General features: G+C 36.5%; 1 pseudogene; it reads right to left on the bottom strand.

Annotated features, from left to right (window-relative positions):
• Window positions 1-901: 901 nt before the first annotated feature.
• Window positions 902-26,340, bottom strand: part of LOC132272528 (F-box protein 7-like) — a 35,146-nt pseudogene continuing 9,707 nt past the window's right edge.

Genomic DNA, 26,340 nt, shown 5'->3' with positions numbered 1-26,340 from the left:
AACTCTAAATTTAATGTGATTTTGAGTTAAATATTATAAATAAAATAATTATGGAATTTATGTTTTTTTTATAATTTTTTTTGAACTGTTGGTTTCAAATTTAGATTCGCTAAAACAGTTAATGAGATGATTTTTTTTTAATAAAGAGTGAGTGAGGTGAATTTATCCTCTAAGTCAAAACGACAGGCAAAAAATGGTCCAGTGTTAATCAAGCGTGATCCTTTGAACACTATTTTACTCTAACCTCCTTTTCAAAATCTATCTAACATAGAAGAAAAGAAATTAATTCTCTTTAGTACCTTCAAGACTGGCGTTCAACTGCGAAACATTTGAAACTAGAATAAAAAAATTCAATGTCACAGATATCCAGACAAAAATTAAAGCCTCTATATCTCTCTCTATGTATCTCTCTCTGAATCCCTCTCTCACTTCATCTCAACTTCTCTCTCACCGTCATCACTTTGCCAATCTCCACTCTGGTCTCAGTTCCCAAACCCAGAGATGGTGTCATCTTCACCATACCAAATCAAGTATATTTCACATTATCTCCAAGGCTTCTTCTCCTCTCAATTCAAAATGAGATCTGGTTCTCTCTTTCCCCTCCTTTATAAATCAGTTGGCTTTCTTCTTCTCGGCATCATTTTCTTCTTCTTGTCTTCACACCTGCTACATCTCTCTCTAAAATGGGACCTCTAAAAAATGTTCTGAAAAAGCTTTCTTCTTCTCGGCATCATTTTCTTCTTCTTGTCTTCACACCTGCTACATCTCTCTCTAAGATGGGACCTCTAAAAAATGTTCTGAAAAAATTGCATTTTTTCCGAAGGAAAAAAGATGTGGAGACTGGAAGGGCTTCGACTTCCCGGTCGGCCTCCGCCCGTCACCATTTTCTCCCTTTCCATGGTCAAGAAGGGAGCAGTAGCAGCCGGCATAGCTTTGCAGGAATGCAGGCAGCTTTCTCCAGGTCATTCAGCGTTTCAAATCCGGTCAACATTGGAGAACCAGCTTCTACCGGGAAGGAAGCAGTTCTCTCGCCCCTCCTCGGAGCAGCTTTGCTGAGGAATCCTCCAGAAACATCCATGGAGGAATTCCAAGACTGGCCAAACACAAAGATCATAAATCAAGAGCTCAACAAAAACGGGAACACGAGAGGGACATGCGAGATATGGAAAAGGAGGACTTGCAATACGAGGAAGAGGATGAGAAAAACCGGGAACCGCTAAAGTTGTACTGGGCAAAGCAGATCTCAAAGGGTAAATTGGAACAGAAACAACAGAAGTTTGGAAAGATGGCTCGATGGTTCCGACTTACCCTTCCAGATTGTGCTGTCACGTAGGATGTGTATGCACAGGGTTCCAACTGGCGACCTTTTTAAATTTTTTTTTTTTTAATTTTTAATTTTTTTTTGAACTTGATTTATCAAGACAATCTGACTATAAGAAGTATTAATTTGTTTGGGGATAGTTTTGTGCTTGTTAATGAAAATTTTCTTTCTTTTTTGATAAGTAAACTTTTGAGTTTATTATTAGAGATATATAGACATATACATTCTCTCTTTGTATGTTAGAGAAGATATTGACTCACATAAGCAACACTGAGTTGTGACCAGGACCCACAAAGAACATGAACCATAACCATCAAAACCTAGTGAGGATTCCAAATTTCTTGAAAAAAAACAGAAGGGGAAATTCTTTTTCCCTTCCGTGAGGCTTGTGTTACCTCTCACTAAATTTAACCCCAAAGGATAGTTTAATGACAAAAATTCTTACCTCACATTTTAGAGGTTGGGAATTTAAATTCCCTTGGGGCCACCCAAGAGAAATTTTCTGGTTTTTTATGAGTGCATATGAGACTGGGGGTCTGCACACCATCATCAAAAAAAAAAAAAAAAAATCTCTCACGAAAGTTAGACCTCAGATAGCGAAAATTACCATTGCTAGCAAATGAGAAACATAAGTAGTCATTCTACAAATTTCCATAAATACACGATTCAACAAATTGACTACTTAGTTATGGATGAATTGACTAGATACATTTAGGATGAAGTTCCATACTATTTGATATTTTTTTTTTCCTAGTCGATACTCACACTCTCCTTTTAAGGAATCATTCGCACCTAATGGTAGTCAAACCTTAGACCTAATTCTTCTTGAAGCATCAGGACCAAGTGACTTATTCACTTGAGCCAACCCCTTGGGGTTATACTATTTGGTATTTGCTAATGATGTTTTTTAAGTGATCAAATTAACCTGACAAAAATACTATATTAGAGATTCAGAGAAGCTTTATAATAAGAGTACTTATAATCAATAGGATTTTACTAAATACATGAATCACATTGGGACACTGTGAAGATCAAAACTCTAGAGAAGTAGTAGATGCGTTTTGTCACCAAGGATTGACTATTAGTAGGAAAGGAGAGCTAGAGATGATGTTAAGGGTAGAACTAAAGCACGATGGGTTAAGTGGACGATTTCTTAGGGCATTATGTGTGATTAACGTTTAAATAAAAAGTTGAAAGACAAATTCTATTAAAAAAAAAATAATAACTAGATTAGTCAAACATGTAAGAGAGAGCCTAGGAGATCAAGAAACAGATGTTCGTAAAAACGAGCAGGTGGAAGATATGGATATATAAATAGATGTGTAGTGAGATAAGATATGATAAAGTAAAATAAAATGTAAACGTTCGTGGAAAGAAGTAAGACATAAAATGAGAAAATTTGATTGAGAGATGAGGATACCAAAAATGACCTGGCCAGACACGACCTAGATTTCTAAAAGCGGGGTTTGGGAAGAATACTTGGTCCAATAAGATCATCACTTATCAGGCCCAGTACCAAAAAATCAGTCGTAAAGCCCAATCTCAAAACAAAGGAAGTGAGCCCATATCTAGGACGAGCCCAAAGGATTGACCCAACGAGAAGAATTAAGTAGGAAGCTTCTAGAATAATTTTAAAGGTCTATAAATAGATTGAAAAAAGAGGGAAAAGCGGTTGAAATATTTTGATGCAATAACTAATCTTTCTAAATTGAGAGAGCTTTTTGTTGCATGTTCAAGATAGTTTTGCTACGTGCAATGATTGCGGAAATCAGCAAGAGTCACGTGGTTTCTATTGGCAATACTGCTCTGGAAATAGGAAGAACAAAAATAACCTAGGCACAAATTGTAAGAAAAGAGTGGAATGACAGAATTGATGATTCATGTGTTAACGCTTAATTAATGGGGCAATGTTCATCAAATATTTTAGGTTCACACAATTGCTTGGTGTAAAAGCTAGGGTTGCCAAACATGAGAAAAGAAATTTTAGTTTGAAAGCAGCCATTTTGTGTACAAAAAGAATACAAAGGTTGCGTGTGGCGAATCCACACCTCCCAACACCCAGCATAGATGGGATTAAAAATGGATAATGACCTATTTTAGGCTCATTACATCCACATTGAATTCAACTATTCAAAAAATAAACGATTAACTACCATGTAGAGCACAATTCATAACTTCTTTGAGAAAACATGAAGAATGTTTTCACTATTTGCCAATTTGAAGAAAATCAAGAGAAGACAAAAAATGTAACTCTTCAAATGGTACAAAAACTAAAGGTGTCAGACCCCTCCTATGTGAAACAGCTGGCATGTCTGGGTTGTGTGTCTCATCCTCCTGCCAGCCTTCAACAACACCAAGAATGTCCCCATCAGGGCTATTAACCTCACTATCCAAACCACTTGTAACAAGTGAAAGTATATCCATGCGATTGTTAGCCCTTGGCTGTTGTTCCCCTCAACATGTACAAAGAAGAAAATGCTAATATGGTCTGGTTCACCGTGCATCTTGGAGGAACCCATGAAGTGCATCCACTATGGGACGATTACTAAATCATACAATAAAAAATTAAAATGACATCCTAACTTGAAAAATTAAAAAGACTTGTCTTACAATTACTTCTTTTTTCATTGGCAAAAAACTCACACACCCATTTGTCCTTATGGGAACTCGAATCCTCACTTTCCCCATTGAGAGGTATAGGAGATACCACTAGTGGTGCAATTAGAGTTACTCACTACATAATATTAAGCACGCCATGTTTAGAGATTGAGGCTCCATGAAGCATCCACCAATGCACACACACACACACAAAAACACAGGTAGAGGCTGCATGACACTTCTGATCCTCCTCAGTTGTGACAATCAAGGGGCAGCCATGCTTGTAAACTACCTAGGAAATATTAATACATTCTACAATTTAAAATGTACTTCGGGAACACTCACCAATTTAAAAATGCTCATACTAGAGGACAATAGTCCATTCACCTAAATATTGAACCATAAAGGAGTGGGCAACTCCTAACAATCATTAACCTTTTTATTTTTTTAATTTTTAATTTTTTTTTTTGACAAGAAACAATCATTAAGTTTGACGCAAGACACCCAAAAAAAGGCAGTTAATTTTTACCCAGAATAAAGGGCCTATGGGCTACACATGTATTAAGACAATTGCCAATGTTAAGAAGATATTAAGTTATTTCATGACCTGATAATCCTTTTATTGGATTATGGAAATCACTGAGTAATGAAATATATGGGAGAAAATTCTTCTCTGATATTTTTACACTCTCTCTGGAATAAGTGAATTACAAGAATAAATAGGAGAGGAAATTTGTCTTTTTAGATGATTTAAGGCCTTGTTTGGTTGGAATTTTAGAAAGGGGGTGTCATTGTCCACAAAAAACAAGTAACTTGTATATGTGTGTCCTTTTGGCAAACCTTGGGGGGTGTTGTTATATCCTAAAAATTAAATACAATTTTTCCTGCTTAAATTTTAGATGTTCGATCATTGACTTGATCGTTGATTTCCTAAGTTTGCAAACACAGGTAATGCTGTATGGGTTTTTAAAACCAGGAGGAATCTTCATGTAGACTTCATCTTCCAAGTCTCCATTAAGGAATGCATTCTTGACGTTAAGTTGATAAAGAGGCCAATCCAAATTGACCGCCAAGGATAGAAGAACCCGAATTGTGTTTAACTTAGAAACAGAGCAAATGTTTCTTGATAATTAATCTCGTAGATTTGAGTAAATCCCTTGGATACAAGTTTCACCTTGTATCGGTCAACACTTCCATCTGCCTTGTAGTTAACATTGAATATCCACTTACATCCCACATGTTGTTTGTCTTTGGGAAGTTCTGTGAGTTCCTAAATACCATTCTTCATAAGAGCTCGAATTTCTTCACTAACTGCTTCCTTCCATTCAGGTGCTTTAAAGCCTCTTGTATGCAGCTTGGAATGACTATGCTGGATAGATTCAAGGTAAAAGAACGGTAACAGGGAGACAATCTCTCATATGTCACAAAGTTTGAGATCGGGTGCCGAGTGCATGAACTAACACCTTTCTTTTGAGTAATAGGAATATCAAGATCATTATTAGGATAAGAATCTGTGTTACCTTGAGTAGAAGTGATTAGATTTTGAGAGGAACGCTTGATTCTGTTCAGGAAAAGTGAGTTGATCCACCTCCTTTGGAGCTGTTTGCTTTCTTGAGTAAACAATCCCTTTAAATATTTTTTATTTTTCTTGTTGAGTCAGAATCTGAGGAATGTTTGGAGTGGGTTCGAAATGAACAAGTTTGGATGTTGACTCAAGTAGGATAAGTATAATTGGAGGTGTGGTGGTGTTACTTAGAGTAGGTGAACTTGAGGTGATGGAAGGCACGGAGGTATCCGCATCTTGCCAAAATTGATATTCTTCTAGCACGATAGAATTCTCCCCCTGAATATGAGTTTTGGAGTAGAAAGGTTGATTCCCAAAGAAAGTTGCATCCATGGTGTTATAGAGCTTCCCAGTAGTGGGAGAGTAGCATTTGTAACCTTTTTGGTGAGAGGAGTATCCGAGGAATAGGCATTTTATGGCTTTGGGATCTAGTTTGCTCCTCTGATGAGGTGGTATATGGACAAATGTTGAGCAACCGAGGACTTTTAGTGGCAAGGATAAGATGAGTCTGGATTGTGGGTAGACTTGTGTGAGTACTTGGTATGGAGTTTGGATTTTGGTATATTTATGGAAGTAAATATTCTCGCATTTATTGCTACTGCACTGTTCATTCTAGTTTCTACTACTTTTCTACTTATCATTTATGTAAAAACAATCAGTCCAAATGATTAATTAATTTGAATAAAACTTAACTTCTGAGTTGATTGAAGAAAAAAAATGAAAAGGATTCCAATTTCGCGTCTTAAATGAAATGAGCGGATTAGAATTAGCAGTATTCTATGAGATCCGATAGTATGGTAGAAATAAATATACGAATATTTATTTCTACCATATATTATCTATTAGTGTTATTGTAGTGTATAAAGTCGTACTCTATAATAAAGATAGGGGCTTTAATATAAATCAATCATTAACCTTTTTTTTTTTTTTTTTTGACAAGCAACAATCATTAAGTTCGACGTAATACACCCAAAAAAAGGCAGTCAATTTTTACCCAGAATAAAGGGCCCATGGGCTACACATGTATTAAGACAATTGTCAATATTAAGAAGATATTAAGTTGTTTTATGACTTGATAATCTTTTTACTGGATTATGGTAATCACTGAGTAAAGAAATATATGGGAGAAAATTCTTCTTTGATATTCTTATATTCTCTCTCTGGAATAAGCGAAATACAAGAATAAATGGGAGAGGAAACCTTCACAATTAGGTTAACCAACTCCTTGATTCTAGGAAGTAAAATAGGAAACTAACTAACAGAAATCTTAGAGATTTGGATACTAATTATCCTCTTCTCTTTATTTAAGACTAACAGAATCAACTAACTAAAGGATTGCACTCCAAGATCTTCTCTGATTGCATATCCAGAATTTCCACACTACCCCTCAAGCTGGGCAATATATATCAATCATTCCCAGCTTGAAAAGAAGGACTTCAAAGCGATCTCGGTTAAGAGCCTTGATGAGGATGTCTGTGGTTTGAAGACTTGAAGGAGTACACATCATCTTGATGACTCCGTGATTGATCTTTTCTTTGATAAAGTGCCGATCAATCTTCAATATGTTTAGTTCTGTCATGGTGAATTGGATTTTTAGCAATACTGATAGCAGTTTGGTTGTCACACAGCATCTTTATTGGACTTTCAGTAGGGATTTTCAGTTCTTCTAGGAGTCGTTTGAGCCACATTCCTTCACATATTCCGTGTGCCATAGCCCTGAATTCGGCCTTAGCACTGCTTCGAGCAACTACAGACTGCTTCTTGCTTCTCCATGTAACAAGGTTTCCCCACACGTAGGAACAATAGCCTGAGGTAGATCTTTGGTCAGTTATGGATCCTGCCCAATCGGCATCTGAGGAAATTTCTATGCTACAGTCTGTCCCCTTTTTGAATAACAGCCCTTTCCCTGGAGTCTTTTTGAGATATTTGAGAATCCTGTAAACTGCTTCAAGATGTTCATTAGTTGGATTGTTAATAGACTGACTGACAGGAAAACTGATATCTAGTCTTGTGTGAGACAGGTAAATGAGTTTTCCCACCAGTCTTTGGTACCTCCCTTTGTCAACCGAAGTAGAACTCTCCTTCATGTCAAGTTTGTTGGAAGGTCCGTAGGTGTTTCTGAGGGCTTACAACCTAGCATACCTGTTTCTTTGAGCAAATCAAGCGTATACTTCCATTGAGAAACAAAAATACGTTGAGAAACCGAAATACCTTTGTTGGATCGAGCCACTTCCATGCCAAGAAAATATCTCAATGTACCAAGATCCTTGATTTCAAACTCTTTGGCACGAGTACTCTTTAACCGACTTATCTCCTCTTCATGATCACCTGTCAAGATAATATCATCCACATATACAATAAGGATGATAATTTTCCCTTAAAGAGACTTCTTGATAAATAAGGTGTGATCTGACTGGCCTTGAGTGTATCCATGCTTCTTGACCGCTATGGTAAATCTCTCAAACCAGGCCCTTGGTGACTACTTAAGGCCATAAAGAGATTTCCTAAGTTTGCAAACACAGTTAATATTGTTTGGGTTCTTAAAACCAGGAGGAATCTCCATGTAGACTTCATCTTCCAAGTCTCCATTAAGAAATGCATTCTTGACGTCAAGTTGATGAAGAGGCCAATCCAAATTGACCGCCAGGGATAGAAGAACCTGGATTGTGTTTAACTTAGCAACCAGAGCAATGTTTCTTGATAATCAATCTCGTAGATTTGAGTGAATCCCTTGGCTACAAGTCTTATCTTGTATCGGTCAACACTTCCGTTTGCCTTGTACTTAACATTGAATATCCACTTGCATCCCACAGGTTGTTTGTCTTTGGGAAGTTCTGTGAGTCCCCAAGTACCATTCTTCATAAGAGCCCGAATTTCTTCACTAACTGCTTCCTTCCATTTAGGGTGCTTTAAAGCCTCTTGTATGCAGCTTGGAATGACTATGCTGGATAGATTAGAGGTAAAAACGCGGTAACAGGGAGACAATCTCTCATATGTTAGAAAGTTTGAGATCGAGTGCCGAGTTTATGACCTAACACCTTTCCTTTGAGCAATAAGAATATCAAGATCATTATTAGGATAAGAATCTGTGTTACCTTGAGTAGAAGTGACTGGATTTGGAGAGGAATGCTTGGTTCTGTTTAGGAAAAGTGAGTTGATCCACCTCCTTTGGAGCTGTTTGCTTTCTTGAGTAAACAATACCTTCAAATATTTTTGATTTTTCTTGTTGAGTCACAATCTGAGGACTGTTTGGAGTGGGTTCAGAATGAACAGGTTTGGATGTTGACTCAAGTAGGATAGGCACAATTAGAGTTGTGGTGGTGTTACTTTGAGTAGGTGAACTTGAGGTGATGGAAGGCACGGAGATATCCACATCTTGCCAAAACTGATATTCTTCTAGCACGATAGAATTCTCCCCCTGAATATGAGTTTTGGAGTAGAAAGGCTAATTCTCAAAGAAAGTTGCATCTATGGTGTTATAGAACTTCCAAGTAGTGGGAGAGTAGCATTTGTAACCTTTTTAGTGAGAGGAGTATCCGAGGAATAGGCATTTTATGGCTTTGGGATCTAGTTTGCTCCTCTGATGAGGTGGTATATGGACAAATGCTAAGCAACCGAGGACTTTTAGTGGCAAGGATGGGATGAGTCTGGATTGTGGGTAGACTTGTATGAGTACTTGGCATGGAGTTCGGAATTTCAAGACTCTTGAAGGCATCTGATTAATGAGATAAGCAGCTGTAAGAACAGCTTTCCCCTAGAAATGTTTAGAGACATGACTTGTGAACATAATTGAATGAGCAACTTCTAGAAGGTGTCGGTTTTTCCTTTCGGCTATCCCATTTTGCTGTGGGGTGTCTATGCAAGAACTTTAATGAACTATCCCATGATCAAGAAGGTAATTCCCAAGAATAGAATTAAAGTATTCCTTGGCATTGTCAGTTCTGAAATCTGAACTTTGGCTTGGAATTGTGTTCGGATCATTGAGTGAAATTTTTTAAAAATTGGTCCTACCTTAGATTTTTCTTTCATGAGAAATATCCAGGTGATTCTAGAATGATCATCAACAAAGGAAATAAACCATGGGGTTCCTGTGATATTAATGACTCGAGAAGGTCCCCAAATATCGCTATGTATAACTGAAAAAGGATGTGATTCCTTATATGGTTGAATCGGATAAGAATTTCGAGTATGTTTAGATAGTTGACAGATTTCACATTAGAAAGACTTTGAATTTTTATTAATAAATAAAGTGGGAAACAATTTTTAAGGTATATGAAACTTGGGTGACCTAATCGAAAGTGCCACAACATAATTGCACTTTCATTATTGGAAACTGGAACAGAATTGGAATTCCTAACAGATTGACTCTATGCACAATGAACACTTTGAGATTGTTTTTCAAGTTGATTATCGCTCCTAAAGAGGTAGAGCCTTTCACTTTCCTTAGCATTGCCAATCGTCCTCCTCGAATCCAAATCTTGAAATTCACAATGAGTGGGAAAGAATTTAGCAACACAATTCATATCTCTAGTAATTTTGCTAATGGATAGCAAGTTACAGGTCAGATTAGGAACCAATAAAACCGAATTTAGAACCAGGGTCTTTGAGATGGTAATTGACCCAATACCAGCTACAGTGGAAAGAGAACCATCCGCTATTCTCGCTTTGTAATTTTCAGAACACGGGATGTACTTGTAGAATAACGAAGCATCCCCAGTCATGTAGTAAGATGCACCAGAGTCAATAATCCAAGATTTTTTATTCTCAGTTTTGACTCTAAGAGCACCTAGAAAAGTACATTTTTGTGCTACTGGACTTGTGCTGATGACTGGTATTGCAGATGACTGGTATTGCAGAGCTTAACTAAAGTTGGCTTAACATCTTCTACAACATCTCAATTTGTTTATTGCTGAAGGGTGCAGTTTCCACTGTTGGTTGCTCATCTGTGGTGGCTGCAAAGCCACGACCTTCTCTGTCCAGAGATGTTTTGTTTGGCTTCCAGTCGGCTGGCTTCCCTGAATTTTCCAGCATGTTTCTTCGGTATGTCCAGGCTTGCGACAGTGATCACACCAAGGCTTGCCTTTACGGGTTCGATTGTCACTGGTTGGATTCATTCCACGGTTTGCAAGAGCCAAGCTTTTTGGAACAGTAGGAACGCTTAGGATGTTTTGATTTCCCATAATAATCTTCTTCTTGCTTTCTTCTCGACGCACCTCAGAAAATGCTTCGCGAATTGAGGGCAAGGGCCTCATCCCGAACACTCTCTCCCTGATTTCATCAAGGTTTTTATTTAGCCCAAGTAAGAGTTTCAAGACTCTCTCCTTCTCGACTATTTTCTTGTATTTAGCCGCATCTCCAGGGCAATCCCAGTCAAGTTCTTCAAAGACATCCAATTGTTGCCAAAACCGGGTAAGAGTGTTATAATATTGGGTGACAGAAAGATCACCTTGTCGCAAGTCATGAAGGCTGCTTTTAATCTCTAATAATTCTGCCGCATTGTCATTGTCGGAGTATGCTTCCTTTGCCGCATCCCAAATTTCTTTGCGGTTACATAGAACATGAAATTCTGCCCAATTTCATTGTCCATGGTATTAATCAACCACGACATCACCATGTTATTCTCTGATCTCCATGCTCGAAATTTTAGGTCTTCCTTTTGAGGAGGTATGGCAGCGCCGGTGAGATAGTCCTCTTTTCCTTTTCTTGATATGAACATCATCACCGATTGAGCCCATTGAAGGTTGTCCGTTCAGCTTGTGCCCAGTTATTGGCAGCGTGAGACTTTCAGATCCGCCATGGCCGCCGTGAGAGATTTGTCCTGGGCTGGAAGAGACGTCGGGCGTGCTGCTTTTATCAGTAGCCATTCCGTACTTGACCATCATAGGAAAATTTTTAGGTTCAGAGGCTGCTCTGATTCCATAAAGAAATATATGGGAGAAAATTGTTCTCTGATATTTTTATATTCTCTCTTTGGAATAAGTGAATTACAAGAATAAATAGGGGAGGAAACCTTCACAATTAGGTTAACCAACTCCTTGATTCTAGGAAGTAAAATAGGAAACTAACTAACAGAAATCTTAGAGATTTGGATACTAATTATCCTCTTCTCTTTATTTGAAACTAACAGAATCAGCTAACTAAAGGATTGCACTCCAAGATCTTCTCTGATTGCATATCAGGAATTTCCACACTCAGAGAGGGGGGTGGAGGGCTGTGGAGAGAGATTGCAATATCAGAACAACCTACAGAATCATCCCAACCAGCCTACTGAATACCTTAAGCGGATTCTCCACATAGTAGGACGCAAGCCAGGATACAAGAAAGAAGCTTCAACCTGCAGATGGGAGGGCAACTATAACTACTTTCAGAAGGCAAATGAACTTAGAATTAAAGGAAGAAAAATCAAGTGAGAATTTTGCAGGATGGAAAATGACACTCGAGGCGTAACAGCTTCATTGGATTCTGTAATATTAATGGAATAAAGCAGAAACAAGTGGGAGCCCATATCTTGCAGAACATAGAGTTTGAACAATTGGCCATCAGGAAAGAAATGAAACCTGACCTTGTCATCAGTCAACGTATAATGGCCACTATAAATAGAGTCTACTTTAGCTGCCCAAAAGTTCATGGATTTCGCCACATCCTTTATTTTTTGTGATGAATTCTAACCATTGCAAATGTGCAGAAAACATGTATTGATCAGATAGAGCAACAAAATATATTTATTTTTCAGTAATTTTTACACACTTAAGGCAGTTTAGGGATATAAACTTGTAAAGAAACCTGCCAGCAGGATAAAATCTCATGTATCTGAAGTAGCAGACCTGCAATACCAGATGATAAATTTAGAACAATGGCAGCAATGAGAACTAGGCAACAAGCACCACCAACCAATGCTGAAATCCTTATGAGACCATCACATGTGGGTTTCTGGCCTTGACCTATTCTTCAAGACCACCTTCCATAAAATGATCCATATTCCTTTTAAAAACTCTCATTCCCATTTATTACTGTGAGGTTCTGTGATTAAAGAATCAGTTCAACGCAACAATGGTAGAATGGCTCAACTGAAGGCATGAATTTAATGAAATAGCTTAACTTCAGAAAACACACTAAGGGACTAAGAAATAAATACACGACAACAACAAAAAAGAAGAAACATTTTATTTTAAAAGCATCTCAAATATTAAGATTAATTATATGACAACATTATATTTTCAGTTTTTGAAGGCAAGACCACTTTAAGTTGGTCAACAAAGAAGTTTTACTACCAAAGGTTGTGTAGCTTAGTGGTATTTCCTCTACCTTTCAAAAGGGATGGTAAGAGTTCAACTCCCGTATGGACAAATGGGTGTGCGAGTTTCTTGTTAATGAAAAAAAATTTACTACGTAATAATTTAAAAACTCAATTGTCAACCCCAGTGCCTGGTTCAACCTTATGAGTCTAAATTGTTAATCTATTATTAATCTGGAAGAAAAATAAGGCAGTGGTTTGGCTTGCATTGTCACAACGTGAATCATTTTATTTCAAAATTCTCCTTAGATAAACCTTATACAAAATTTTACCGGTACCTTTCCTTCAATGTGGGAAAAAAGTCTATATGAGATTTACATGCCAAGCTATAACAGAGAGATAGAGGAGAAATATACCACATGAACTGGATTGGAAATCTTCCACTCTGCAACTCCAGCATGAATGTAGGTGTTCCTACTGACATAAAGACCTGATGAAGGAAAGGAAGACTCAGTACCAGTCATCCAAGACAAACATAGACTCGAAGACACTTGAAAATAAATTCCTAGAATCATGAAGTCCAAGTTTGGTGCTGAGGCTACACCCTACATATCCATGAAACTCAAATTTTTAGCATTTTAAAACACATGCATTTGGCAATTCAGGCATCAAACTAATGTTGGATGCACTCTGATTTTGGTCATGAAGCAATAAGCAATCATACTATTCAATTTTATAATAAAAAGGCAAAGGTACCCCTTGAGAGGAACGTAGTCACCCCCTTCCTCTCCCTTTTTCTTTGAAATGGAAAGAACACTCCTAAAACGTAAGACCTTAAGCTTCCAGGATACACCAAGTCCTTACACAGACAAATTATGGCTAACACATCCACAAAACATGGTCAAAACTATACTCATAAAATATTGAGGATGAAATTTGAAAAAGGAAAAATAGAAGGTAGAATGATAAAAATGATGTATTAAAAGATGGAACATGATTAAAACAAACTCGCAGATGTATATCAGAGAGAGAGAGCGGGAAAAAAAAGGGAATATATGTATGCATATATATATATATATAATTCATTTTTGGGGAAAATGTAACACTTAGGAAAAGAAGTTTTCAAGGGAAGATAATCAAAGCAACATGGAATGGGGGGAAGAAGAAGAAAAAATCACATTAGTAAGTTACATGTAAACAAAGCACAAATATGTCTGACACAAACTAGAGAGTTTGAATAAAGGTATGTCTTACCATCAGTACGGACCCTCGGTCTTGAAAGCCCATTTTCCTCCATGAACCATTATATTTTGACTGCAAGATTTTATAATTTTCCACCAACCCAGAGAACTTCACCAAAAAATAAAAATAAAAAAGTGTCGAAAAATTTAGGAATGACTAACTTTCATACAAATATAATGAAAAAGAATGTTAATAGAAATGCTAAATCTACCTGCCAAGCCTTTAGGCATGCATTGCGCCAGAACACGGGATTACGAACTGTATATCTCCATTTCCGACAAACAAAAGCTGCCCTTCCCATGATATATGGAGTCATTCTCACGAAGATCTGCGCGTAACCAAAAATTACTTAGGTCCCGTTTGTTAACCGTTTATGTTTAGTGTTTATTGTTTATTTAAATAGATCTAGAGGACCACGTTTGTTAATATTTGTTTTGTTTATAAACAAAAATTGTAGCCAAAGGCATTTTTTTATTGAATACCAAAAGGGTGCTTATAACTTTATGTTTAGTGAATAACTGTAGCGGATGCGTGAGTTCTTGCACTGTAGTGGTAACTAAAATATACTGTAGCAGCCCTTTTGTTCTTTTGTGCCAAACACCACCACAATTTCCTTCATAAACCCTAATAACCATTGTGCATTTTCTCAATCTGTCTCCACCAGCGAGCGATCTCCTCCATGGTCCACCACGAGCTCCTCCACCAGCGAGAAGACACCATTCTCTCTTTCCTCAGGTGTGAAACTCTCTGGGTTTGTGGTCTCTCACTTTCTCGTTTCTCACACTTTCTATTCTTCACTGAGTTGTATAGATCTACATGTTTTTCTTCTTCACTGAATTGTTCCTCTGTTTCTGACTCTTCTATTCTCTCTCTGGTTTCTTCCCCTCTGTTCATCTTGCAGTTAGTTCTTCTTCTTCTTTTTCTTTTTTCTTTTTTCTTCTTTTAACTACACGTACAATTAGTTCTTCTTCTTAAGCTTATTTCATTAATAATTGTTGATGTTTTTATAAATTGAACGTAATTTTCTGTTTATCAGCTTAGCCAGTTTTGGAGTTCAACTAGGCAAAATCTAATCTTGAAGCAAATGGCAACTGAGGGTTTAATTTTTTTTTTTTGTGGGTTTTCTGTTTGGATTTTATGTAGGTCTTGAAATTGAAAACTTTTTATTGCATAAAGCAGAGGAAATTTGTGTAGTCAATGGAGTAATCTGCACATTTCAATGTCACCAACTTAAATTTCTATTAAGGAGTCAAACTAGGGATATCCTAATATAGAAGAAAAAGGAAACCAGAAGTAACAAAGACCTGTAATCTTCAGATCTTCTTAACTATAAGTGGGACTCAACTCATATTAATTCAACAAAGCTTTTACCCAAACTACTTGGTGTTAGATCCAAGATATTTTTTTACCACCAGTATGGCCTTATCTTAATTTATGAGCAGTGGTGAATTTTAGTGCTATTTTGATTTTTTTTCACTCCATTCTTTTATTCAGATTTGGAGCTGGAACATTTGGAGTGATGGGTAGTTATGAAATCAGTGCATTTCATGTTTAGGCTTGGGAAGCTACTCAGTTTCTGTTTTATATCAATATGTTTTAAGGTTGATTTGTTGAAAAAAAACGTTTGAGCATATTGAATATAATGCAGTAACTTTTTTGCATCCTTTTTACTTCATTATATATGCTGACCATAAGAATATGAGATGCCTAGGGGTGTAAACGAGCCGAGCCGAGTAATGGTGTGCTCGAGCTCGGCTCGGTCAGGTAAAAGGCTGCTCGAGCTCATGTCAATCCTAGAAAATTTAGTTAGAGCTCGGCTCGGCTATGTTTGACGAGCCTCGACCCGACCTCGATAGCTCGTTTAATTATTTTTTTTTTGGTTGGTGGTACTTCGCATCTAAGTATCTAACAGTTCTGGAACAAAAAATAAAATAAAAAAAGTTTGAGAGAGAAATAAATTTGCAACAATAAAAAGAGAAAAAGTTTGAGAGAAAAAGAGAAAGAAAGTGATAAATTTGGTCAAAAATTAAACTCACTAGAGTTAATTTTGATGGAAGAAGTTGAGAGATGCACAAATCAATAGTAAACCCCAAAATTTATACTAAAAATTAGTTTGAATGAAAGACGATTAATTGAAGAAAACAAAGAGTTTTGGGGAGAGAAATGTGAACGGAAAAATGGTCCAATGGTGGCCATTGAAGTAGGTGAGGAGCGCTGCTGCATACAAACAGGCAAGAATGAAAGTGAGAAGATAGAAAAGTTAGGTTTGAAAAGTTGAATATAGACTAGGAAGTCTAGGATGGCATGGCGGCAGATTTTAAAAAAATTGAATATTTTTTGTATATAAATTTATTGATTGATGTGAAAAAGACTTTGAATCACATGGGCATAAGTTAAAAAAAGTTGAATACATTTGTATATATATATATATATATATATATTATAATTGGATATATGTGTGTGCGCGCATATATATATATATATATTATAATCGAGTATGTTCGTGAACGCATAATCGAGCCCAGTTCGTGAACGGTTCATGAACAAACGAGTCGAGTCTACTGATATTCAGACTCGGTTCGTTTATAAATTGAGCCTCATAATTCGGCTCGAGCTCGGTTCACTTATTAAATAAACGAGCTCAAGCCGAGTAATTAACGAGCTGAGTCCAAGTCGTTTGCGAACGGCTCGGCTCGTTTGCAACCCTAGAGATGCCTTAAACTTAAAAAAAAAAAAAAAAAATTAATGAGATGCCTTAACATTCTTGGTTGATTATGCTATTGTACATTGAATTCTAAATGACTAATCTTCTCTTTCTTGGATCCATCTATATGCAAATTATAATTACTACAACAATGCTTAGACGGATCCAAATTCGAAAATCTCTCACAACTCAACGTTCTAACATCGGAGTTTGAGGAGGAACCTACTAAGATAGGCAAGGATGGAAAACAACTATGGGATGACCAGTTTGAAGAAACATTCATTCTCTTAATGGAGCATGAAGTTAGAAATGGAAATCGGAATGCATCAACCTTCTCAACGAAAGGATGGAATGATTGCAAGCAGCAATTATTAAAAGAACTGGATATGAACCAACTTAGGAACAAATTCAACCTCATGAGGACTGAACATAAGGTTTTCAAAATGCTCTTGCAAGGGCAAGGTGTTGGGTTTAATCAGACCACCGGAGCGGTACTTTTTAGTGATGAGAGATGGGAAAAGTTGTCAAAGGTTAGTTACATTTACTAGCCATTTATTTCAGTATTCTCTTTTATCACAAGTGCTAATATATATGAACGTGTAATTGCAAAAGGAATTTTTATGGTAGCTAAACACAAAAGACAGTCTTTCTTAACCTCACAATTTTTTTTTTTTTTCGTTCTCTTTTCTATACTTAGAAAATGAATTTCAAAAAGACCATTTTTTACATTCAATCAAGCAAAGAGGTTTACATCCTTAATGTAGAAGACCTGCAAACTCAAGTCAACAAAATCTCAAAGTGCAACCACTTGGAATCTTTTTGGCCCTGTAGCTCTACCCAAAACATCTGTTTTGTTACTAACCAATCACTTTCTCCGTGAGAGGTCCATGATTCCTTAATATGCAGATGGAACCCGTAGATCAAAGGATTATATCATCCAATTACAGCGTGACATTGTGAAGAATCTTAATGATGTGAATGGGGAACAAATTATTATGATGGAACCGACGGAGGAGGAAGGTAGTTTATTTGCATAAAATATTACTAGAACAATAAATTTTGATTCACAAGAACATGCGCTAAAATTTGAAACCCAGGGAGAAATTTATATTGAAAATCTAGCTCAGCAATTTGATCAACCCCCATCATCAATATCTACAGTAACTAGGCGCTATTTTCGTCAATTATGTGTCCAAACTTAACTTGTTTTCTTTCCTGAAAAAGTAGAAAGGTATGTCTCCTGATCAAATTTCTTGTTCTAAGTTTTACATTACTGTAGGGATTCCTTCTTCCCTACCTTCCCCGCTCCTCTCAAAAATCACTTATTAATAGAAGTTAGTTATTATTTAATAGTTGCATATATTTTTCTACATTTAAAAAAAAAAATTATTTTCATGTATCTTGTTATGTAGTTCAAAGGTAAACACATCGCATATAAGACTAGCTAATCACATGCCAGTAGAGATCTCGCTTTGGCTGCTTCTGTGTTACCGAGTCCATCAAAGAAAGATATCTGGGAAAATTTTAGTTTTAACTACCAGTTGGCAACTCCGATTGCCAGATCACAGTGCCTAATATTTATAAGAAGGAGCTCCTTTCCTCTTAAAAAAATCATACAGTTTGCTTGGTAAATGGGAATACAACTCACTGTTCACTTCATAGAGAACTGAAGTGGAGAGAACTACTGAGAATATGTCGGATTTTAGAACTCGGTCATATTGAGCTTGTCCTCCATTTTAAGTATAAATAAAAAATCATAATGTATGTTAACATAATTAGATTATATTATAGCCGTTGTCTAGATTGTTACCATAATTGTTTTATAGTCGTTGGTGATCTCTAACCTATATATATATGTCTCCTTGTACATGTTTTACATATACTTCAATATACAGAATCTATACATTTCATATATCTCTGTCTCTCTCTTTGTTTCTCTATCTTTGATATTCAACATGGTATTAGAGCCATCCTGTACTGAGTGCCTCTGATATTCATCATAAATCTGCACCATCAATTTTTATTATCTTTTTTATCTTTATTTTATTTATTTATTTATTTTTTCTTGTTGAAATTGAGACTGAAGTTCAAAACCCATATATTTCAGTTTATCCATCTGTCTGCAAGAATCAAAATTTCAAAACCTATTACCTATATCAAAACCCATATTGGCATATCATTTCAGATTGTTCAAAAAATAATAATAATAATAAAATAAAATAAAATAAAATTCAAAACCCATATCTTTCAGTTTCCTCCATCCTCTGCTGCTGCCCAAAGCCCACAGTCGCTGTAGAGAATCAAAAGTTCAAAAACTATTACCTATATCAAAACCCATATCAGCATATCATTTCAGATTGTTCAAACAAAATCAAACCCATATCTTTCAGTTTCCTCCACCCTCTGCTGCTACCAAAGCCCACAATCGCTCGCTGCCATTACACCACCTCGAGTCGCCATCGGTGCAGCACCACAGTCCATCTCTTGCTCGCCGCCGCCTCCATCACGGCCGAGCCACATCGCCGAGCTCTCTCTTGTCACTGCCGCCTCTGCCACAGCTTTCACGGTATCACTGAGTTATGCCTTGCCTTGCCTCTGCCCCTGCTCTCTGATTTCTGCCAGTCCAGGTTCTGCCCGTTTACTCGCCGCCGCCTTGCCACTGCAGGTATCGCTGAGATATTTCGCGCCTCCTCGGCATCTTTCATTGAGGCTTTATTCAGAATACAATTTCTATTTTCCCACTTGTAATATTCAATTTCTCTCTTCTGATTGTAATACACCAACAGTATGATGTACACATCAGAGTTCTATCAATAATTTGTAAGTTAATTTATATTTGTAATTTCAGTATTGTAATTTAATTCCACTTATCGCTCATCTGTTACTATAATATCTACTTTGGAAGGTTATACACCTCCTATTATATATTATATTTTATTTTATATCATTTTACTGTTTTAGTTAATGTGCGCGCTTCCCCTTTTGGTATCAGAGCCATTTGGTGTAGTTGATCTGTTAATCTGTTTTGATTCTTCTCTTTCTTCTCTTACTAATCTTGTATCGTTCTATTTCCTTCCTGTGAGTCCAGATCCAAACAATAAGTCCTAGGAACCAAACAGTAAGTCCCGGTGAAGGGCCTGAGCGGTGTGGCATGAGCGGATGAACGCCTGGATAGGATATAGAGTCTAGCTTACCAGAGTCATGGCAATAGTCTGTCTTCTCCATCGACAAACCAGTATTAGTTTGTAGCAAGTCATCATGAATAGGTTATTCAGATCCACCTCTTCGGTGAGTTCTAAATCCAGTTTACCTCCTATTCCTCCAATTCCCAACATAGTTAATAAAGCAGAGTATCGTATAAAGGACAGTAACCTAGATTTTAGGGATTGAAATATCCCAAGAGTCCCAACCAAAGAAATATATGAAACCAGTTTCTTTAAGTCAACCTTTATTAGTGATGACACAGTCAAAACAGTAGAACAAATATACTCTCTGTCTAAAGAACATGAAAAGTGCCGGTTACTCACTGCTGAAGCAATCAAAAAACATAGGGAACGAGGTTATAACTTCATCCACATAGGACTAGTTCAAGTAGCAGTCAACCTGTTAACAACCAGAGGAATTAATGCCTCTGTCCTCTTAGCCCTTAGAGATGCTAGGTTCATTGATTATAACCTTAGCCTCTTAGGTGTAATGGAAACAAGCCTTTGTAATGGACTAGTTCATTTTAATTGTTATCCAGATTTCACCCTTAGTCTCAGTGACCCTCACTTACTAAAAGCCCTTACCCTCAATATTAAGACATCAGGTTACCCTATGCTTCCTGAATCTCAACCCTTAGGTTTGATCTACCGAATTTATTACAAAACAATCAAGACAAATCTTAATATTAAAGCAATTCACAAAGATATGAAAGGTCACACTTTGTTAATCCAAAGTAGCACTTCCAATGCTAATATTCAAATAAAGAAAACAATTACCTGGAAAGACATTTCGTTACCCAATGAATGGATTCTCCAGAATGAGAATCATCCAGCAAAAATTGATAATGACATAAGTAACCTTGATGTTCAGGAATTTCTTGACGGAACGGTCAGAATAAGCTTTGATGAACAGCGTCTTTTGACTAGATCTCAACCCTCAACTTCTTTCCATAGGTTAGACAACAGTCTGCTAGGAAAACAAGCTGAAATTCCTCCTCTACATAGAAAAAATTCTAATTCACATTCAAAATTAAAAGATATCAAACTAGATGGTTTAAAGATAGAAGATCAAGTTAATCATCCTTGTTATACACAAGAAAATAATTCTTCTGCAAGTTCTCCTACCCCTACCGACTTTGAAGCCAAGCTTAATCCCATTAACCCACAGTTAACCCCCATTAGTAAGCCTTTTTCATATAATCTCTCTAAATTACAGACAGAATATGACTCAAAAGGTAACAAAGAAAAACGAAAAGCCTTTAATAATAAATATACTGACAGAGAAAAAGATAAAATCCTTCATAAATGGAAAAAATTGTGTAAGAACTCTCTAGTAAGAAAATCTGGAATAGAATTGTTAGTTCCTTTAATATATTCTATATCAAAATCAAATATGCTTAAAATAGCTTGCCATCGGGCAAAAATCTATTTAGAAGCAATATTTTGAACATCTTTTTCCAAAACATATTTTGCACTTTGACAATCAACACGGACTAATAATTTTTGATTTAAAATGTCGTCATGGAATTTACTGATGCATAAAACAATAGATAAAATTTCTTTTTTAATAGTACTATAGTTACTTTGTGCACTTGTCCAAACACCAAAATGGAAATGAACTAATTGTTCGGGGGCATCTGAATTGACTTTTTGTTTGAGGATGCCACCATAGCCAATGTCTGAGGCATCTGTTTCAATGACTTTGAAGGAGTCAGGAGTAGGAATGCCAAGGCATGGTAGAGACTTGACATATCGTTTTATGGATTTGACTATATTAATATGAATGGAAGTTCAAGGAGGAGGATTACTCTGAAGATGATCAAATAGTGGTTTACATCATTTTCTGAGATCTTTGTAGAAATCAGCAATGTAATTAAGAGATCCTAAGAATCTTTGGAGATGACTTTTATCAAGAATTTCGTCAGGAAATTTATCAGCAAACTGAAGTGACCGATCAATAGGACGAATTTGTCCTTGATGAATGTGATAACCAAGAAACCTGACTTTGGTTTGGAATAGTTGAATTTTTGAGGCAGAGACTACAAGTCCATTTTTCTTAATTATAGCTAGAAACGATTTCAAATGTTTCCAGTGTTCATCAATTGACTTAGAAAAGATGAGGATATCATCAATATACACAATAGAGAAATGACTGTAAGGATTAAAAATATCATTCATGATATTTTGGAATTCACTCGGAGCATTTTTTAATCCAAAAGGCATGACTTTCCACTCATAATGTCCAAATGGGGTAGTGAAGGCAGTTTTGTATCTATCTTTTTTCCCAAGTCTAATTTGCCAAAATCCTAACTTTGTATCGAACTTAGAGAAGATAACTGCTTGACTTAACCTACTGATGAGGTCCTTTTTATTGAGAATGCAATATCTAATCCATTTTAAAACCTTATTGAGAGGTTTATAATTAATAACTACACGGGGAATACCTATTTCTATTTCAGAATTTTTCTGAACATAAAAAGCTGGGCATGACCATAGGGATTTACTTCTCCAAATGATCTTCTTATGAAGAAGGTCTGAAATTTCTTTTTTGCAGAATTCCATTATTTCAGGACTCATTTGAATTGGTCGTGCTTTAGTGGAAATGTGCTTTTCTCTAAATCTTTTAATGTAAGGTAATTTAACCGAGTGCTTTTTCTTATGCCAGAAAGCAGTTGGAATGTTAGAAGAGACGGTGTCTTTGATTTGTTGTTCAAAATTCTAGATTTTTTGTTGAAGGACCGGGTAAGTTAGTTGTGAATCTATGCGCTTAAAATTGACTTCTTCTTTTAAGAATTTTAATTGTTGGGTTTTACTGTGAAGTAGATTGATGGATTTTGAAACGGAAGAATCGATGACTGATTTTAACTCTTTTTTGGAGGGGCGACTTAAGAACTTAAATTGTACTTCTTGTCCAAAAGGTCGAGTGACCAGTCCTTCATTATCAGTTGTGAATGGATAGAGAAAGTAAATAAATGGTACTCCTAGAATTAATTTGTCGGTCATATTTTTTACTAAAACAAACGATGTCTTAAAGCACACATTATTTTGGCAAATATGGGCCTTAGACAATTTGTATTTTATATCCATCTTACTTCCATTTGTGGAACTTAATTGTTCAGAAGTTTTTTCATAATACTTGGTTGGTATTAACCCTTCTTCAACACAATTAAGATCTGCTCCTGTATCAATCAAAGCAATGATGTCAAGTTTGAAATCATTGTTGATGATAAGGGTAACCTTAGCATACCATTTTTGAAATGATATTTCATTTAAGGCCTGGAGGTGATGGGAAGGAGTTGAGTGTTCTGAGTGGGTAGATTCTTCTTCGTCAAATGACGAATCTTTCCCCGTTAAAGGAGAAAGCAGGATTTGTGTTGAGTTTATTTATGTCATTTTTTATAACCTGGTTTTCTAATATACGGTTTTTAATTTTAGTTTTTATTGTATTGATTTCTGTTTGAAGATCTTAAATTTTTACTTCTCTTGGTTGATTATTAAATCTTTTAAGAGTTTTATATAGACTAAAATTTGGTTTAGTAACTTTTGGAGCGTCAGCTTCTTTATTTCCAAACAATATCTTAAGTTTTTTAAGATAAGAGGATTTTAACTCAGGGTCTTTGACTTTACTTATGAGGTCAATAAGAAGATGTTCTTGTTCTTTAGTTTTGGTGAGAGCATTAACTGATTTATGATTACAACAACTATCCTTACATCTATATATATATATATATATATATATATATATATAGTTATAATAGAAGGGCCAAGACTGTGGGTCAAAGGGCAATTGATCTATTGGGCCTAAATTGGGCTTATTTTTTAGGCTGCAGTTAGAATTATTTTTGGATTTGGCTAATCTTACTCCATCAACTAGGTAAACGTCTCATATATTTCCAAGTTATGGACCGGCCCGAAATTTCTCATCCTATTGGCACTACCTTGGAGGGTTGTTCAAATTAGATCCTTTGGTCTCAAGCTATGTCTAGTTTTCTTAAAGGTAAGGAACTATGGCGCATTATTACCAGTGATATCTTTGAGCCAGTGTAAGCCGGTTTAATTCTGCAAAATCCATCTGGGATTTTTTAAAGCACCGTTACACCACTACTGATCTTACCCATCAATATCAACTTCTGACCAATCTTCGCAGCAAAACTCAATAGCCTGGTCAATCTATCAGTACCTTTGTGTCTTAAATACAAGCTATTTGGGATCAACTATCTCTTTTTGAACCTACTTGGTCGTGTGCTTCTGATGTTGCAAAGTTTACTACCTATCGAGATCGGCAACGTGTCATCATGTTTCTCATGGCTCTTCAACTGTCATTTGAACCCGTTCGAGCCTCTCTCCTTCATCGGCATCCCCTGCTTACCTTATAAGATGCTATAACCGAGTTTCTTCTGGAAGAAACTCGTCTAAATACATCTTAACCTCAGGTTACCGATGCAGTTCTTGCTACTCATTATTATCCCAGAAAGAAATCAGCTTTATCTTTCTCCTCTCTCAAGGAGTGTACCTACTGTCACAACACAGATCATGTTTTATTAACCTGTCCCACCAGAATCTCCTAGTTTTGTCCCAAGAAAGGCCCAGGTCACTACCAAAGTGATTGTCCCAAGAACTGGCAACCTTGCACCAATTTTTCCAAAGGCACTTCATCTAGCCATAGAAATCCATCTTCATCTTCACTACTGTCACTACTGAGGGGTCCTGCCTTCGAGCTCCTATAGTCATAACGATGTCCACCAATGATATCGAGGCTCTCCTTGGGTAGATTCTCTATAATAATGGTACTCCTTCCACTGCTCTGTCAGTTACCTCAGGTAATTCTTGGTTTTTTTATTCTGGCTGCTGTAATCATATTACCTCTGATTCTATAATGTTTTCTTTCCAACGTCCTGCCACCAATACACCTACAATTTATAAAACTGATGGATCTCACTTACATGTCAATCACATTGGTCAAATTTTCACCCCCAATGCCTCAATCTCTAATGCCTTTCATATACCAAAACTCAAAATTAATCTTACCTCTATTGGTCAGATATGTGAACTTGGACTTAATGTCATTTTTTCTTCTTTCGATTGTCGTGTACAGGATCCACAAATGGTGCAAATCTTTGGGATAGGCCGTAAAGCGGGACGTCTCTTTGAGCTCATCCATCTTCGCATTCCTTCTCATCGGCTTTCTACAGTTTCCATTGTTGCCGCAGTAACCTCTACTTCTTCACTTAGCCTCTGGCATTCTCAATTAGGTCACGTGTCTATTAGGCATTTACGTTTCTTAGTATCAATCAGTCAATTAGGTTCAGTTACACATGATGATGTAACTTTTTTACCTCGTCAACTTGCAAAATAACTTGTTTTACCTTTCAATAAAAGCATATCTATAACATCTGCTCCGTTTAACCTAGTACACTATGATGTATAGGGAGCTTCTCCTCACAGTACAATGGGGGGGATCTAAATACTTTGTTATCTTCATTAATGATTATTCACGATTTACCTGGCTATATCTAATGAAAAATTAGTTTGAACTACCCCAATTGTACTGTGATTTTGCAAACATGGTCAAAATAATTTTCATGATCCATTAAAATCTTCCGCGCTGATAATGCTATGGAGTACAATGAAACAAATTTTTTAAACTTTCTGCGACAAGATGGCACAATCTCTCATTTTTCTTATCCTGGCACATCTCAACAAAATGGGCAGGCCAAACGTAAACATAGGCATATCTTAGACATTGTTTGTTCTCTCCTAATATCTAGTTCTTGTCTTGAGCATTTTTGGGGGGAAGCAGCTCTCACTGCTGTATATACTATCAACAGTGTTCCAATGCCTATTATTGGCAACCAATATCCATATGAACGTTTATATGGCATCTTTCCTGCTTATAATCTCATCAAGGTTTTTGGATGTGCTTGTTTTATCTTACTTCAACCTTATGAACGTACCGAATTAGAGCCCCGAGCTCGACTGTGCTGTTTTTTAGGTTATGGAATTAAACACATAGGATACAGATGTTGGGATCCCATTTCCAAACGTCTTCGTATCTCTCGTCATGTTATCTTTTGGGAACACAAAATGTTCTCTGCTCTATCCAAATTTCATCTATCTTTATCTTCTACTCCCTTTTTCTTTACCGATTCTTCAGTTGAACTCTTCTCAAACGACACAGGTACAATATCCTCATCTGAGCTTCCAAAAGCTATCTCATCAACTCCGGAAATAACGTTTCCATTTGAGCTCCCACAAATGGCCTTACCTGATGAATCTGCTTCATTTGATGGTCCTGCTACTGTATCTTCTTCATCAGATATCATCACTACTACTACACCTCCTTGCCAATCTGATCGGGTAAGAAAACCACCTAGTCATTTACATGATTTTCAGTGTTTCTCTACTATCATGTCTCATCATGAGCCTCAATCCTATCGTGAGGCTAGTTTTAACCCCCTTTGGCAGCAAGCTATG

The sequence above is a fragment of the Cornus florida genome, unplaced genomic scaffold, assembly GCF_030987335.1.
Source record: "Cornus florida cultivar Cherokee Brave unplaced genomic scaffold, ASM3098733v1 CherokeeBrave_3.0.0_Hap2_Chr09, whole genome shotgun sequence".
In the NCBI taxonomy this organism is placed as follows: domain Eukaryota; kingdom Viridiplantae; phylum Streptophyta; class Magnoliopsida; order Cornales; family Cornaceae; genus Cornus; species Cornus florida.
Note: the sequence above shows the minus strand (reverse complement) of the source record. Positions and strands in the feature narration are given on the sequence as shown.